At 42.5% G+C, this 17,251-nt stretch overlaps 1 long non-coding RNA gene across 1 annotated transcript in view; it reads right to left on the reverse strand.

The window, feature by feature from the left end:
- Nucleotides 1-1,376: 1,376 nt before the first annotated feature.
- Nucleotides 1,377-17,251, reverse strand: part of LOC143791743 (uncharacterized) — a 141,790-nt gene continuing 125,915 nt past the window's right edge. Inside the window, exons 3-4 of the long non-coding RNA XR_013219910.1 lie at nt 5,203-5,335; nt 1,377-1,518 (exon numbers count right to left, since the gene is read on the reverse strand). This is a non-coding gene — a long non-coding RNA (uncharacterized LOC143791743). The remainder of the gene's footprint in view (nt 1,519-5,202; nt 5,336-17,251) is intronic.

Consider the following 17,251-nt stretch of genomic DNA (forward strand, 5'->3'; position numbering starts at 1 on the left):
TAAATAATGAAATTTAACACTATATGCTAATTTTTTGAGAAGGACCTGTACTATGTGGGCTGTGTTATACACTGCGTGTGCTGTGTTATATACTACGTGGGCTGTGTTATACACTGTGTGGGCTGTGCAATATACTACATGGGATGTGCTGTGTACTACGTGGGCTGTGCTATATACTACATGGGCTGTGCTATATACTACGTGGCTGTGCTATATACTACTTGGGCTGCGTTATTTACTACGTGGCTGTGTTATGTACTACGTGGCTGTGTTATATGCTACGTGGCTGTGCTATTTGCTACATGGGCTGTGCTATATACTACGTGGCCTGTGCTATATACTATGTGGCCTGTGCTATATACTACGTGGCCTGTGCTATATGCTATGTGGCTGTCCTATATGCTATGTGGGCTGTGTTATATGCTACTTGGCTGTGGTATATTTCTCTGCTGTATCTGTGCATCATGAATCGTGGTATGTGTTAAAGAGGGGGGCCCACTGAGACTCTTTCTCCCGGTGCCCTCAAAAACCTGGAGCCAGCCCTGGCTTCACTGATTGGTCATGCCCGGCCGGCCACGAACAATCAGCGACAGACGCAGTCCAGCCGCGAACTGGCGCGGAATTTGAACCACGCTTTGCTAATTGGTCGCGCCCGGCCGGCCGAATCCTGTGTATAAATTGCATTATTCTGAAAACTTCATAAATAAACTACATACATATTCTATAATACCCGATGCATTAGAATCGGGCCACCATCTAGTTTTATCATATTTCCCCCTGCGAGGGGATCCTTGAACATTATGATCTGTGTCTACTATGTTTAATGATGTTCTCAGAAATAAAAATGTTGAAACTAAAAATTTATGAAATGCTGATAATTGTACTTCACTAACCATAGAAATATCTAACTAAAAGGTCTAAAAACAATGGAGCAGCAAACTTTGTGAAAACCCAAATTTGTGTCAGTCTCAAAACTTTCAACCAAAATTGTATAAAAGACAATTAATTGTTGGTTTGAAAAAATAGTTCCAAAAATCTCAGGAAAATTCCCTAGTGACCAGTGTTATGCCTGCATAGCACGTCACAGCAGAATGCTACTGACATATTTAACCAAGGCCCATTTAGCAAAATTACCTCTCACAGCTCTATATGATAGAAGGAGCAACAATGAACTCTGGAACTGCAGAGTGCTTCCATCTACTTGTATTTGTTGATCTGAGGCACCATACACGTTAGGTTCTGCAGCTAGAAAGGCATTATTGAAGAGAAAGTCTGGACTGGTGTACATGAAAACAAATAACTATGCATTTTGCCCTGAGTAAATGATGAGTTTATTACCATAACTTGGGAACTTTTCCAGTGAACCTGAGCCAGCTTCATGATTCACTGTCTGTTGACTTCTGCCTTTAACCTCCAGGTTTGAAAGTGTTGTTCAGCACATTATTGCCAAGTATACATATTATTAGCTCAGTTTTATCTTGACTCAGGAAAGCACATGAAATTCTTGCATTCAATATTCTAATATAGACAGTAAAGAGACAGTAAAGTTAAAGCCTTAAATAACAAAAAAAGTCATATTTTAAAATATTACTAAGCAGGTATTTTCTTTCAAATCATAATATTAATATTTGCTTTAAATTGGATTTTTACGAAAGCTTTAACCCCTTCATCATCTTGGGATATTCCGTTTTTCCGTGTTCGTTTTTTGCTCCCCTTCTTCCCAGAGCCATAACGTTTTTATTTTTCCTTCAATATGGCCATGCGAGGGCTTATTTTTTGCGAAACAAGTTGTACTTTTGAACAACATTATTGGTTTTAGCATGTTGTGTACTAGAAAACGGAAAAAAAATTCCAAGTGCGGTGAAATTGCAAAAAAATCGCACACTTGTTTTTTGATTGGCTTTTTTGCTAGGTTCACTAAATGCTAAAACTGACCTACCATTATGATTCATTCTCCAGGTCCTTCCGAGTTCATAGACACCAAACATGTCTAGGTTCTCTTTTATTTAAGTGGTGAAAAAAAATTCCAAACTTTGCTAAAAAAGAAAAAAAATTGTGCCATTTTCCGATACCCGTAGCGTCTCCATTTTTTATGATCTGGGGTCGGGTGAATGCTTACTTTTTTGCGTGCTGAGCTGGCATTTTAAGTGATACCATTTTGGTGCAGATACGTTCTTTTGATCGCCCGTTATTGCATTTTAATGCAATGTTGCGGCGACCAAAAAAACGTAATTCTGGCGTTTCGAATTTTTTTCTTGCTACGCTGTTTAGCGATCAGGTTAATGCTTTTTTTTTATTGATAGATCGGGCGATTCTGAACGCGGCGATACCAAATATGTGTAGGTTTGATTTTTTTTTTATTTATTTATTTTGAATGGGGCGAAAGGGGGGTGATTTAAACTTTTTTTTTTTTTTACTTTTGCCATGCTTCAATAGCCTCCATGGAAGGCTAGAATCTGGCACCACTTGATCGCCTCTGCTACATAGCAGCGATCATCAGATCGCTGTTATGCAGCAGAAATGCAGGTGTGCTATGAGCTCCGACCACAGGGGGGCGCTCACAGCAGGCCGGCATCAGTAACCATAGAGGTCTCAAGGACCTCTATGGTTACCATTCTGATGCATCGCTGACCCCCGATCATGTGACGGGGTCGGCGATGCGCTAATTTCCGGCCGCCCGACCGGAAGCGCCGGTTAAATGCCGCTGTCAGCGTTTGACAGCGGCATTTAACTAGTTAATTGCGGCGGGTGAATCGCGATTTCACCCGCCGCTATTACAGGCACATGTCAGCTGTTCAAAACAGCTGAGATGTCCCGGCTTTGATGCGGGCTCACCACCGGAGCCCACATCAAAGCGGGGGTTCTGACCTCGGACGTACTATCCCGTCCGAGGTCAGAAAGAGGTTAAGGTTTAACTTTAATTTATATCAGTCTGACAAAATAACAAAAGATCTGCACTAGTGATGAGCGAACGTGCTCGGATATCATGTTATCCAAGCATGCTGAGGTGTTATCCGGGTATCTTGGGAGTGCTCAGATAATATATTCGAGTTCCTGTGGCAGTAGACAGCCCCAACACATGAAGGGATTGCCTAACAGACAATCCCTGCATGTGTTGCCGCTGTCTACCACCACAAAACATGCAGCCACAGGGACTCGAACATATTATTCGAGCACACCCAAGATGCTGGGATAACACCTGAGCATGCTTGGATAGCACGATATCCGAACACATTCGCTCATCATTAATCTGCACACATTTTCTTCTGAGGCAGGTCATGCAGAAAACATCATTTTTCTTTTGTTTTTATGAAAAAAATATTACTCACTTGTTAAATCCCAACACTCCAGTGCTGAAGCTTTGGTGGCTTATTTAAAGGGTAATTGCATTCTTTATTGATGTGCATTGTTTGAAAATTCTTTTAAAGGGAACATGTCACCCCGTTTTTTCCATATGAGATAAAAATACTGTTAAATAGGGCCTGAGCTGTGCATTGCAATAGTGTATTTTGTGGACCCCGATTCCCCACCTATGCTGCCGAAATACGTTACCAAAGTAGTCGTTTTCGCCTGTCAATCAGGTTGGTCTGGTCATATGGGCGTGGTGTCTTCCCCCAGATCTTGCTTAGTTTTCCGTTGGTGGCGTAGTGGTGTGCGCATGTCCAAGGTCCCGAATCCACTGCACAGGGGAGTGAAAAGAGCGCGATGTGCGCTATTTCATTGGTGATCGGTGGGGGCGGCCATCTTCCTTTGGCCGCGCGTGCACAGAAGCGGCGCTCTGCTGGCCGCGGCTTCAGGAAAATGGCCGCGGGATGCCGCGCATGCGCAGATGGAGATTGCGGCGGCCATTTTCCTGAAGCAGAGATGCGAACTCCCCTGTGCAGTGGATTTGGGACCTTGGACATGCGCACACCACTACGCCACCAACGGAAAACTAAGCAAGATCTGGGGGAAGACACCACGCCCATCTGACCAGACCAGCCTGATTGACAGGCAAAAACGACTACTTTGGTAACGTATTTCGGCAGCATAGGTGGGGAATCGGGGTCTGTGGGGACTGGCACATCCAGGAGACAGCAGCAATCCAGGTAAATCCTGCTCTGGGCACTTTCCTTTCATTATACTTACAATATTTACCATCTATTGATAGTACTATTAACCATACCTGTGTCAGTGCCCACTATACCTAACAGCAGTTACCTGCATTAATTAGTTATTCCAGCAGTCGATTTTTTGCACTTGTGCACTTTATATTCGCACTCTTTTTTGCACTTTGGCCACATATATATTTTCTTGGCACTCTATGCTGGTATAAACAGAGTAATATCAACATTTATCAGTCCGATATTCAACGATATATATATATTTATCTATTTATTTATTTATATCATGTTAGTACTGTAATATTTTGGGACTGTTTTTTGTATGCTGCTGTGTCTCCTTTGTGTGCCCCATTTTTTGGTTTCTTTTTCCCCCCTACCAATTTATGTAGTATTATTTTTCCTTAATAAACTTTATTTATTGATTATATTGGCATCAGTTCGGTTTTTTGTTCTCTGTCTTTTTGCATTTAATTTTCCGAGTTGTCCGTTATTACGTCCAGCTTTTGGGGTACATGTGCACATATATATACTGAACATTTGAGTACACGTGCAGTTTTGTGTATCCCGTGCCTTGAGTTGTTTGTTTATTTACTTTTACCTATGTAGTGTCATCATATTCCATGGCACTGCACATAAATTGTCATCACTGTCCCCATTGGAGCTCACAATCTAAATCCCTTATTAGTTTGTCTTTGGACTGTGCGAGGAAACCGCATAATCTGGATGAAACATACACAAACTACTTGCAGATGTTGTCCTTGGTGGGATTTGCATTCAGGACCCCAAATCTGCAAAGCCATATTGCTAACCACTGAGCCGCCATACTCCCCCTATTATAGCCCCAAATAATTTGCCCCATTATGTGCCATGACAGGTTGATATTTGACGTTTTCCTCCTGGCTGCTGTTATCTGCTCTTCTGCACCTTGCTCTTCTGTCACAGGATCTGATCCAAGTTTTTTGGGGGTCTTCCTTGCATTTTTCTGGCGCAGAGTCCAATCTGTTAAAATGTTTGCTTCCCACTTTAAAATTCAGCTTTTTTTCCTAACCTTGGACAATTGTCTACTACCAGCCCTGACTTCTGTCAGATCCATACTTACTAATATTCCTCTGTCTCTACTTTTTAAACTTCTGACGAGGTTTCCTGCCATTCTGTACCGGTATTTGGAAACTCCAGGTTGTCTTAGCTGTTGCTGACAGAGACCACTCCATGGATAACACCTTTTGGATTTCCTGTGGAAAAGTAAATGCATCTTTTAAGGGCTTAATCGTGAAGAGCGCACAACCCTTAGACAACACTTTCTGGAACATCCATCAGTCATATCCGTTATTAACCTAGTGGGTACATGTTTCCCATTAGTTATTGATACTGTATAGTATACCTTTAAGTAGTGCATATATTATCACAATAACATGAACAATGTTTATTACCATATACCAGACAATTTATTACCATATACCAGACAATTAGGATTAGTACAGTTAGAAGGAGAATAAAAATAATCAAATCCAAAAACACACACGTAAGGCTTTTCTCATTTCAGTCACTGTCCTTTCCATCTGGCCCAGACCAATATGAAGATTTCCTCAAGATATGATGAACTTCTATAGACTTTATGTAAGGCTTTTTTTTTTTTTACCCAACATTATGAACATGACATCCACAATTTCCATTATACCAGGCAAAATGCTTGTGTGTCAGCCACATTGCCTACACAATACCTAAATCATATACCAATAGTAAGGACCTCAATGACAGACTGAACATTCGGCCCACAGGTATTTCTCTTTCTCTGTAAGCATCTACACCTAGCTTGGATGAACATTTTAATAAGAGTCTTATGTGGCTTACATTTCTGGCATCTTTATTCAGTAGGGTTAATATAACTTCGTAACTTTCATAATTGCCATAATGTATTCACTGCTAAAGGCAGAAGCAGGTAAACCAGGTATAGAGCATATTTCTTCACTTTTTCTATGATGAAAACACATATAATATCTAAATGTAGCCTGGAAATCAGGATGAATAAGACAACAGCTGTTCTGTGCATTACTGAATGCAAATGTGAAGGGAGACTCATGCAGTCAGGGGAGTTACAAGTGTTATTTGCCTTCTTGCTCATTAAAAGGACATTGAATCTAGACAATGACACAAGTAAAAAAAGTTAAATAAAATTCAGTTTTAAAGGAGATAGCTCCAGCTCAGTTTCCAAAAAGAAATAAAAAACTAAACATGAAATCATTGTTGGAAGTTTGTTTCTATTAGATTTGTTAAAGCAAGAATGTATACAGCCTGCAGCTGTATTATATATACTAGGTCTCACTGGCAAGACTTGGCAGGATTTGCTAAAATCCCACTGAAAAGAAAAAATATCATCCAAAGATGTGTGATGTAAGTGGTATAGTGAATTAAAAGCGTCATTATTTAAGTCACTAAAATGTAATATACAGTATGTAATTTTCAGCCAGACAAATAGTACATGGACCCCAGCAGGGTGCATCATGGGTGTTTAGCACACTATACTGTTTATATGTCTTACTTATGAATAGACATGAGCGAATATCTTCGGCCCCCTCCTTATTCGGCAAGCTATGGAGCTTACCAAAGAATCTGCACTGGGAACCTGGATGACAAGAGGGCTCCGATAATCAGGTGTCTGGCGCCACAGTTGCATGTGTAGCCGCTGTGTGTCATTCACAACACACAGGCTCTCCATACATGTGTTGCGACTGTCACACAGGCTGCGACACATACAGCTGTGGTGCCGGACACCTGATTATTGGGAGTGATCCAGGTATCCGGGTTCCCGTTACAGCTTCTTCAGTAAGCTCTATTAGCGAGCTAAATAAGGAGGGAGCCAAAGATATTACTACAACACCTGGCAAAAATTATGGAATCACCGGCCTTGGAAGATGTTCATTCAGTTGTTTAATTTTGTAGAAAAAAAGCAGATCACAGTAATGGCACAAAACTAAAGTCATTTCAAATGGCAACTTTCTGGTTTTAAGAAACACTAAAAGAAATCAAGAACAAAAAATGTGGTAGTCAGTAATGGTTACTTTTTTTTAAACAAAGCATGGGGAAAAATTATGGAATCACTCAATTCTGAGGAAAAATTATGGAATCATGAAAAACAAACAAAAAAACAAGAAACAAGTTGAGCATCACTCTCCTTCTAGCATCCAGACTCTAAAAGAGGTCGCTCTTGAAAAATGGAAAAAAGACAGATGTTGCAATATTTCTCCAACTTGTTCATCCCATGCTTGAAGAATAGGTGTTGCCCTTTAAGATCATGGAGTTCATATTAAAAGCTGAACTTTTGCATAAACTAATTTGAGTAAAACAGAAGAGTTTGTAATGAAAGCTATATTATTAACCTTAATTTCATGTTATGGAATAAAAGAATGTTCTATGAAACTCAGTCTTGTCAAAATTTTGGAAATTGACCTTGTGCTCCGGATTTTTTACATGACTGCCACAAACTTAAATGTATTTTCTCGGGATTATCTGTGATACACCAACACAAAGTAGCAAGTATTTGTGAAGTTTAAAGGAAATGATAAATGATTTTCTAGCTACTACTAATATAAATCTAGAAACTGTGACGTGCATTTGTTTTCAGCCTCTTGTAGACTGATACCTCTAAACCAAATCCAAGCGACCAATTGCCTCAAGAAGTCACATAATTTGTAATTTGAATCTAATAGTCTGGATCTCAATCCAATAGAAAATATTTGATGGAAGTTGAAAAAAATGGTCCATGACAAGGCTCCAACCTGCAAAGCTGATCTGGCAACAGCAATCAGAGAAAGTTGGAGGCAGATTGATGAAGAGTACTGGTTGACACTCATTAAGTCCATGCCTCAGAGACTGCAAGCTGTTATATAAGCCAGAGGTGGTGCAACAAAATACTAGTGATGTTTTGGAGTGTTTTTTTGTTTGTTTGTTTTTCATGATTCCATAATTTTTCCTCAGAATTGAGTGATTCCATAATTTTTCCCCTATGCTTGGTTAAAAAAAGTAACCATTACTGACTACCACATTTGTTGTTCTTGATTTCTTTTAGTGTTTCTTAAAACCCGAAAGTTGCCATTTGAAATGACTTTAGTTTTGTGCCATTACTGTGATCTGCTTTTTTTCTACAAAATTAAACAACTGAATGAACATCCTCCAAGGCCGGTGATTCCATAATTTTTGCCAGGGGATTTATATATCAGTCCCATTCACTATTGAATAGGATAATTTCAAATTAAAAACTGTGACAAACAGATAATGCCAAATAACCTTTACAAACTTTATTCTGATGCGAACCAAGGACTCCTGCAATACAGCGCTAAGAACGGAGCCACAATGCTGCTACTGAAGTAAAATTGTATCAAATGCACAGGGTGATACATATGCCAGAGGCCACAGGTTCAAAAGCCACTCCATCTGGCATATTCAAAGAAACCTTCACCCTTTAATCCCTGTTATAGGAGTCTGGTCTTACAATGGAGTCCAGTGGATTGCTTCCATGGAAGGGCTGCTATCCGGAAGAGCAAACCAGAGGCAGGAAGGGTCGCCAAGCAGGATCAAAGCCAAGAAGTCACTTTAAGGACAAAATCAGGAGACAAGCGAGTAGTCAAAATTCAAACCAGAGTCAGAACATGGGAAGTACTAATCGGTACATAGGAGCCAAGAAAGAGAGCCCAACTAACTAAACAAACTAACCAGCAGCTAGAGACTGACTGCTGGGGTTTATATAGGAGGGAGCCCACCTGTCATGATTCCCCAATGGCATGGGAACATCAGAAACACAAAATAACAGACTAGCCCTCGGGTGATGGAAACTCAAGCTGACCGTGACCTAAATCTACCACACAACTAACAGTAGCCAGGAAGCATTCCTACGGCTGCCTAGATGCCATGCGCCAGCCGGAGAACTAACTACGCCTGGAAGAGGAAGGAACAGACCTGGCTTACCTCTAGTGAAATTCCCCAAAGATGATAGTAGCCCCCACATATATTAACGGTGAGTTCAGAGGAAAAGACATACACAGTATGAAGGTAGATTTAGCAAAGCGAGGTCCACTTACTAGATAGAGGAAGGATACAAAAGAGGACTTCACGGTCAGCTGAAAAACCCTTTCAAAAACCCATCCTGAAATTACTTTAAGACTCCTGTGTCAACTCATGACACAGGAGTGGCAATTTCAGTCCACAAGAGCTTCCAGTAACAGGAAATGACAAACTGTAAACTGGACAAAAAATACAAAACAAAAAGGACAAGAGTCCACTTAGCTGATCAGCAGACTGGTAGCAGGAACATGCAACTGAAAGACTCAGGTTACAATGATGACCGGCAAGGAAGTGACTGGAGAGCAAGGCTAAATAGGGAACTCCCAAAACTGATGGAAGCAGGTGAGCTGAGGCAGAAAAGAACACACAAGTCTCCAGTACCACCAGCCACCACTAGGGGAGCCCAAAAAGCGGATCACAACAGTACCCCCCCCTTAAGGAGGGGGCACCGAACCCTCACAAGAACCGCCAGGGCGACCTGGATGAGCCCTATGAAAGGCACGAACCAAATCCGAGGCATGAACATCAGAGGCAGTTACCCAAGAATTATCTTCCTGACCATAGCCCTTCCATTTAACCAGATACTGGAGTCTCCGCCTGGAAATACGGGAGTCCAAGATCTTCTCTATAACGTACTCCAATTCACCCTCAACCAGCACAGGAGCAGGAGGCTCAGCAGAAGGAACCACCGGCACCTCGTATCTCCGCAACAACGACCGATGGAACACATTATGGATAGCGAAAGATGCCGGGAGGTCCAAACGAAAGGAAACAGGGTTAATAATCTCCAAAATCCTATAGGGACCGATGAACCGAGGCTTAAATTTAGGAGAAGAAACCCTCATTGGGACAAAACGGGAAGACAACCACACCAAGTCCCCAACACGAAGGCGAGGACCAACCCGACGCTGGCGGTTAGCAAACCGCTGAGTCCTCTCCTGGGACAAATTCAAATTGTCCACCACTTGTTCCCAAATCCGATACAACCGATCCACCACAGCATCTACTCCAGGACAATCCGAAGACTCCGCCTGACCAGAAGAAAAACGGGGATGAAACCCCGAATTGCAAAAGAAAGGGGAAACCAAAGTGGCCGAACTAGCCCGATTATTAAGAGCAAACTCCGCCAACGGCAAAAAGGCAACCCAATCATCCTGATCCGCAGACACAAAACACCTCAAATACGTCTCCGAAGTCTGATTAGTTCGCTCCGTCTGGCCATTAGTCTGAGGATGGAAGGCAGACGAAAAAGACAAATCAATGCCCAACCTGGCACAGAATGCCCGCCAAAATCTAGAAACGAACTGGGTACCCCTATCAGAAACGATATTTTCAGGAATACCATGCAAGCGAACCACATTTTGAAAAAACAAAGGAACCAACTCAGACGAGGAAGGCAACTTCGGCAATGGCACCAAATGAACCATCTTAGAAAAACGGTCACACACCACCCAGATAACAGACATCCTCTGAGAGACAGGAAGATCAGAAACAAAAGTCCATCGAGATGTGCGTCCAAGGCCTCTTCGGAATAGGCAAGGGCAACAACAACCCGCTAGCCCTAGAACAACAAGGCTTGGCCCGAGCACACACATCACAAGACTGCACAAAAACACGCACATCTCGAGACAGAGATGGCCACCAGAAGGATCTAGCCACCAAATCCCTGGTACCAAAAATTCCAGGATGACCCGCCAGCGTAGAAGAATGAACCTCCGAGATGACTCTACTGGTCCAATCATCAGGAACAAACAGTCTACCAGGTGGACAGCGATCAGGTCTATCCGCCTGAAACTCTTGCAAAGCACGTCGCAGATCTGGGGAAATAGCGGATAATATCACCCCATCCTTAAGGATACCTGTAGGTTCCGAATCACCAGGGGAATCAGGCTCAAAACTCCTAGAAAGGGCATCTGCCTTCACATTCTTAGAACCTGGTAGATATGAGACCACAAAATTAAACCGAGAGAAAAACAACGACCAGCGCGCCTGTCTAGGATTCAGGCGCCTGGCAGACTCAAGATAAATCAGATTCTTGTGATCAGTCAAAACCACCACCTGATGTCTAGCACCCTCAAGCCAATGACGCCACTCCTCAAATGCCCACTTCATGGCCAAAAGCTCCCGATTACCGACATCATAATTTCTTTCGGCGGCAGAAAATTTTCGAGAAAAGAACGCACAAGGTCTCATCACTGAGCAATCGGAACTTTTCTGCGACAAAACCGCCCCCGCTCCGATCTCGGAAGCATCGACCTCAACCTGAAAGGGGAGAGAGACATCAGGCTGGCGCAACACAGGGGCAGACGAAAAGCGGCGCTTAAGTTCCCGAAAGGCCTCCACAGCGGCAGAGGACCAATTGGCAACATCAGCACCCTTCTTAGTCAAATCCGTAAGAGGCTTAGCAACACCAGAAAAACCAGTTATAAATCGACGATAAAAATTAGCAAAGCCCAAGAACTTCTGAAGACCCTTTAGAGAAGTAGGCTGCGTCCAGTCACAAATAGCCCGAACCTTGACAGGGTCCATCTCAACAGAAGAAGGGGAAAAAATGTACCCCAAAAAGGAAATCTTTTGAACCCCAAAAACACACTTAGAACCCTTTACACACAGAGAATTCTCCCGCAAGACCTGAAAAACCCTCCTGACCTGCTGAACATGAGACTCCTAGTCCTCAGAAAAAATCAAAATATCGTCCAAATACACAATCATAAATTTATCCAGATATTCACGGAAAATATCATGCATAAAGGACTGAAAAACTGAAGGTGCATTAGAAAGGCCGAAAGGCATTACTAAATACTCAAAGTGGCCCTCAGGCATATTAAATGCGGTTTTCCACTCATCCCCTTGCTTAATTCGCACCAAATTATACGCCCCACGGAGATCAATCTTGGAGAACCACTTAGCCCCCCTTATGCGAGCAAACAAATCAGTAAGCAGCGGCAACGGATACTGATATTTGACAGTAATTTTATTCAGGAGTCGATAATCAATACAAGGCCTCAGCGAGCCATCCTTTTTAGAGACAAAGAAAAACCCAGCTCCTAAAGGTGATGAAGAAGGACGAATATGTCCCTTTTCCAGGGACTCCTTAACATACTCTCGCATGGCAGCATGCTCAGGTACAGATAGGTTAAACAAACGACCCTTTGGAAATGTACTGCCTGGAATCAGATCTATGGCGCAATCACACTCTCTGTGGGGAGGGAGAGAACCAATTTTAGGCTCTTCAAAAATATCCCCAAAATCCGACAAAAATGCCGGAACCTCAGAGGGAATAGATGACGAGATAGAAACCAAAGGTATGTCCCCATGAGCCCCCCGACATCCCCAGCTTAACACAGACATAGTTTTCCAGTCCAGTACTGGGTTATGAGATTGCAACCATGGTAATCCAAGCACTAACACATCATGTAAATTATGCAACACGAGGAAGCGAATCATCTCCTGATGGTCTGGAGTCATACGCATAGTCACTTGCGTCCAGAACTGTGGTCTATTACAAGCCAGAGGTGTAGAATCAATACCCTTCAGAGGTATAGGAACTTCCAGAGGCTCCAAATCAAACCCACAGCGCCTGGCGAAGGACCAATCCATGAGACTCAGAGCGGCGCCAGAGTCCACATAGGCATCCACGGTAATAACTGATAATGAACAAATCAGAGTTACAGACAGAAGAAATTTAGACTGTAAAGTGCCAATAGAAACAGACTTGTCAACCTTCCTAGTACGTTTAGAGCATGCTGATATAACATGCGCGGAATCACCACAGTAGAAGCACAAGCCATTTTTGCGCCTATAATTCTGCCGCTCGCTTCTTGACAGAATTCTGTCACATTGCATTTTCTCTGGCGTCCCTTCAGAAGATACCGCCAAATGGTGCACGGGTTTGCACTCCCGCAAACGCCGATCAATCTGAATCGCCATTGTGATGGACTCATTCAGACCTGTGGGCGTAGGAAACCCCACCATGACATCCTTAACGGCATCAGAAAGGCCTTCTCTGAAAATTGCCGCTAGGGCACACTCATTCCACTGAGTAAGCACAGACCATTTACGAAATTTTTGGCAGTATATCTCAGCTTCATCTTGCCCTTGAGACAGGGCTATTAAAGCTTTTTCAGCTTGAATCTCCAAATTAGGTTCCTCATACAGCAACCCTAAAGCCAGAAAAAACGCATCCACATTGAGCAACGCAGGATCCCCTGGTGTCAATGAAAATGCCCAATTTTGAGGGTCACCTCGCAGCAAAGAAATCACAATCTTAACCTGCTGAACAGGATCTCCAGAGGAGTGAGGTCTGAGAGAAAGGAATAATTTACAATTACTTTTGAAATTCAGAAACCGAGATCTATCTCCGGAAAATACCTCTGGTGTAGGAATCTTAGGCTCAGAAATAGGAGTATGTATAACATAATCTTGTAAATTCTGAACCTTCGTAGCAAGATTATTTAAACCTGCAGCCAAACTCTGAGAGTCCATCCTTAAACCGGAGAGATCAGAGCCATTCAAGGATTAGAAGGAGAGAAAGGCAAGGCTGTAAATAGAGCAGAAATACAACTGAGCCAACTAAGTAGCAAACATGTGAGGGGAAAAAAAAAATAAAAAATCTACAGACTTCTTTTACTCTCCTTTCTTCTGCCAATTACTTTAACAGTGGCCGGTCATACTGTCATGATTCCCCAATGGCATGGGAACATCAGAAACACAAAATAACAGACTAGCCCTCGGGTGATGGAAACTCAAGCTGACCGTGACCTAAATCTACCACACAACTAACAGTAGCCAGGAAGCATTCCTACGGCTGCCTAGATGCCATGCGCCAGCCGGAGAACTAACTACGCCTGGAAGAGGAAGGAACAGACCTGGCTTACCTCTAGTGAAATTCCCCAAAGATGATAGTAGCCCCCACATATATTAACGGTGAGTTCAGAGGAAAAGACATACACAGTATGAAGGTAGATTTAGCAAAGCGAGGTCCACTTACTAGATAGAGGAAGGATACAAAAGAGGACTTCACGGTCAGCTGAAAAACCCTTTCAAAAACCCATCCTGAAATTACTTTAAGACTCCTGTGTCAACTCATGACACAGGAGTGGCAATTTCAGTCCACAAGAGCTTCCAGTAACAGGAAATGACAAACTGTAAACTGGAAAAAAAAATACAAAACAAAAAGGACAAGAGTCCACTTAGCTGATCAGCAGACTGGTAGCAGGAACATGCAACTGAAAGACTCAGGTTACAATGATGACCGGCAAGGAAGTGACTGGAGAGCAAGGCTAAATAGGGAACTCCCAAAACTGATGGAAGCAGGTGAGCTGAGGCAGAAAAGAACACACAAGTCTCCAGTACCACCAGCCACCACTAGGGGAGCCCAAAAAGCGGATCACAACACCCACCCATGGCTCGCAGCAGAGAGCAAATTACATTCCAGCTCACTGCAGTAAAACACAAGTATGTAGGAAAGACTAGATTACTAGTCTCAGCAATCTAAAAGCTAAACACCCACGGGCTGCTGGTATCCAGCCATAACAGTAGTTTTAGTCCGGTGTCACCTAGCGACCAGGGCAGGGGTTAAAGCAGTATGCAACACAGATGTAGGCTCAGAAAAAATGATGAACAGCATGAAAAACACTAGAATTATAATACAGTTTTAGAGACTCAGGAAAAACAACATTAAATGCACAACTTAAGTCATGAGAAATTGTAGTTACTCTTCAGAATTACAAGTTTGGCTTAACATAATGCAATTTTAAATCACGAACGAGTAAGATTCTATTGACTTCTTCAATTCTTGAAAATATGTAAATTGTATGCAGATTAATACACTCATACATTGTATTCCTCTGCAAAAATAAACTGCCTTAGTGCTTTAAAATTCTGCAGCGATTAACTATACAGTTAGCTATTGAAGCTATCAAATATAAAATACTGTATTTATTTTTATTTGAAAAGTCACCATCTTCTGGCATTGAAGTTATACACCGTATAATATCTACATTTTAAAGCATAGTCTGTGGAATTTAGTTAAAAATGGCAATACAGAAGCATGACCTTAACCCCTTCAAGGCCTATGACATATACAGTAGGTATGTCATAGGTCGTGTTCCCACACTCTATGCAGGCTCCAGCATTGAGCCCACATGTTTTCCACCACATGGCAGCTGATTTCATCAACTGACATGTGCCCCTAACAACTGCGGGTAAAATCGCAGGCCACCCACACCTGTTAGCATGTTAAATGCCACTGTCAATCTCTGACACCGGCATTTAACATGCTTGTGCCAGAAGCGCGTCACAAACCAGCTCATCGGCACCTGTGTCACATGACCACGGGTCGCCGATGGGTTGGCATGACAACACAGGGTCTGCAGGAGACTTCTGTGGTTGTCACTGCTAGATTGATATGAGAGCCGCCCTGTGGCCGGTGCTCATAGCAAATGATTATTTTAGCTATACATAGCAGGTCTGAAGCTGATTTTTATACGCTCATGTGAACCTATCCACATAGTGGGAGGTTTTAAAAATTAGACCGCAAAGGTGATCTCATATATATGCATGAAGACCAATGTGGTTAAGGCTAGGGTCACACGACCGTTTTCTCGCCATCCGAGAAAAATGATCTGGCATTTTCCCACGCTCCAGAGTTCAGCGCATATCAGGCTGTGAGTATTGTGAGTATTCCAAACATTCATAACGAAAGTAATGAATTTATAGCGGCACTCTGCAAATATGGTGAAAACTCTTCTTTTCCATGTCATATGAAAAGCAAGGCTAAAGGCAAGGGGGAAAAATGCAACATGTGCAGGTCCGTAGAAGCACTAGTGAGTGCAAGATGGCTGTCACCTGCATATTTTTTGCCTTAACTATGAACTCACTTTTAACCCCTTCAAGTCACGACCCATTTTAGTTTTTTCATTTCCGTTTTTTCCTACCCTTCTTCCTAGAGCCCTAAAGATTTTATTTTTCTGTCCATATAGACATTGTTTTTTGCAGGACAAGTTATAATTTTGAGTTACACCATTCATTTTACCATGTAGTGTACTCGAAAATGGGAAAAAAATTCCAAATGCCGTGAAATTGTTAGAAAAACACAATTCTGACATTGTTTTTTGGGAATTGTTTTAACGGTGTACACTTTGTGGTAAAAATGACCATGGAATATGTTGTGAATTCCGTTCTCGGGCTCCCTCCTGTGGTCATGAGTGGTACTGTGTGAGTTTGGTCTTGGGCTCCCTCTGGTGGCCTTTAGCGATATGGCTGGTCTTGGCTGGGCTCAGCTGTTTCATCTCCTGCTAGGCTGGGCCTATTTAACTCACCTGGACCTTTACTTGTCGCCTGCTGTCGGTGTATTCAGTCCTGATCCTGTGCTCTCCTGAATATTCCTTGTGACCAGTCTCCTGCTATGAGAAGCTAAGTTTGCTTGTTCAGTTTCTCATTATTTCCTTGAAAACGTTTCTCATTATATTATGAGTTCAGCCCAGCTTGCTTTTATGTGATTTTTTGCTTGCTGGTTAGTTCTGGGGTGCAGAGTGCGCCCCTCACATCGTGAGTCAGTGTGCGGGTTCTTGTATTCTCTGCGTGGTTTACTTTTGATAGTTTTTGTACTGACCGCACAGACACCTATCTATTTTCTGCCTATCTAGTATTAGCGGGCCTCATTTGCTAAATCTGTTTCATCTCTACGTTTGTGTTTTCCCCTTGACTCACCGTTATTATTTGTGGGGGGCTATCTAAAACTTTGGGGTACATTTCTCTGAGGCAAGTGAGGTCTTTGCTTTCTCTCTAGGGGTAGTCAGTTTCTCAGGCTGTGACGAGACGTCTAGGTTTTCAGGTAACGTTCCACAGCTGCCTTTAGTGTGTTTGGATAGGATCAGGATTGCGGTCAGTATAGCTTCCACATCCCCAGAACTTGTCCTATATACTCAGGGTATATTTGTCAGGTCAGTTTTAGATCCTACCACCAGGATCATAACAGTACAGCAGGCCCGAAAGTGTTAATGCAGCTAAAGAGGGAGAAGAGAAATCTTAAGGTCATTTTTTTTTTTTTCCTCTGCACTGTGTTTTGCCTCTCTCCTCCCCTTAAT

This window comes from Ranitomeya variabilis, chromosome 1 (assembly GCF_051348905.1).
Source record: "Ranitomeya variabilis isolate aRanVar5 chromosome 1, aRanVar5.hap1, whole genome shotgun sequence".
Classification (NCBI taxonomy): domain Eukaryota; kingdom Metazoa; phylum Chordata; class Amphibia; order Anura; family Dendrobatidae; genus Ranitomeya; species Ranitomeya variabilis.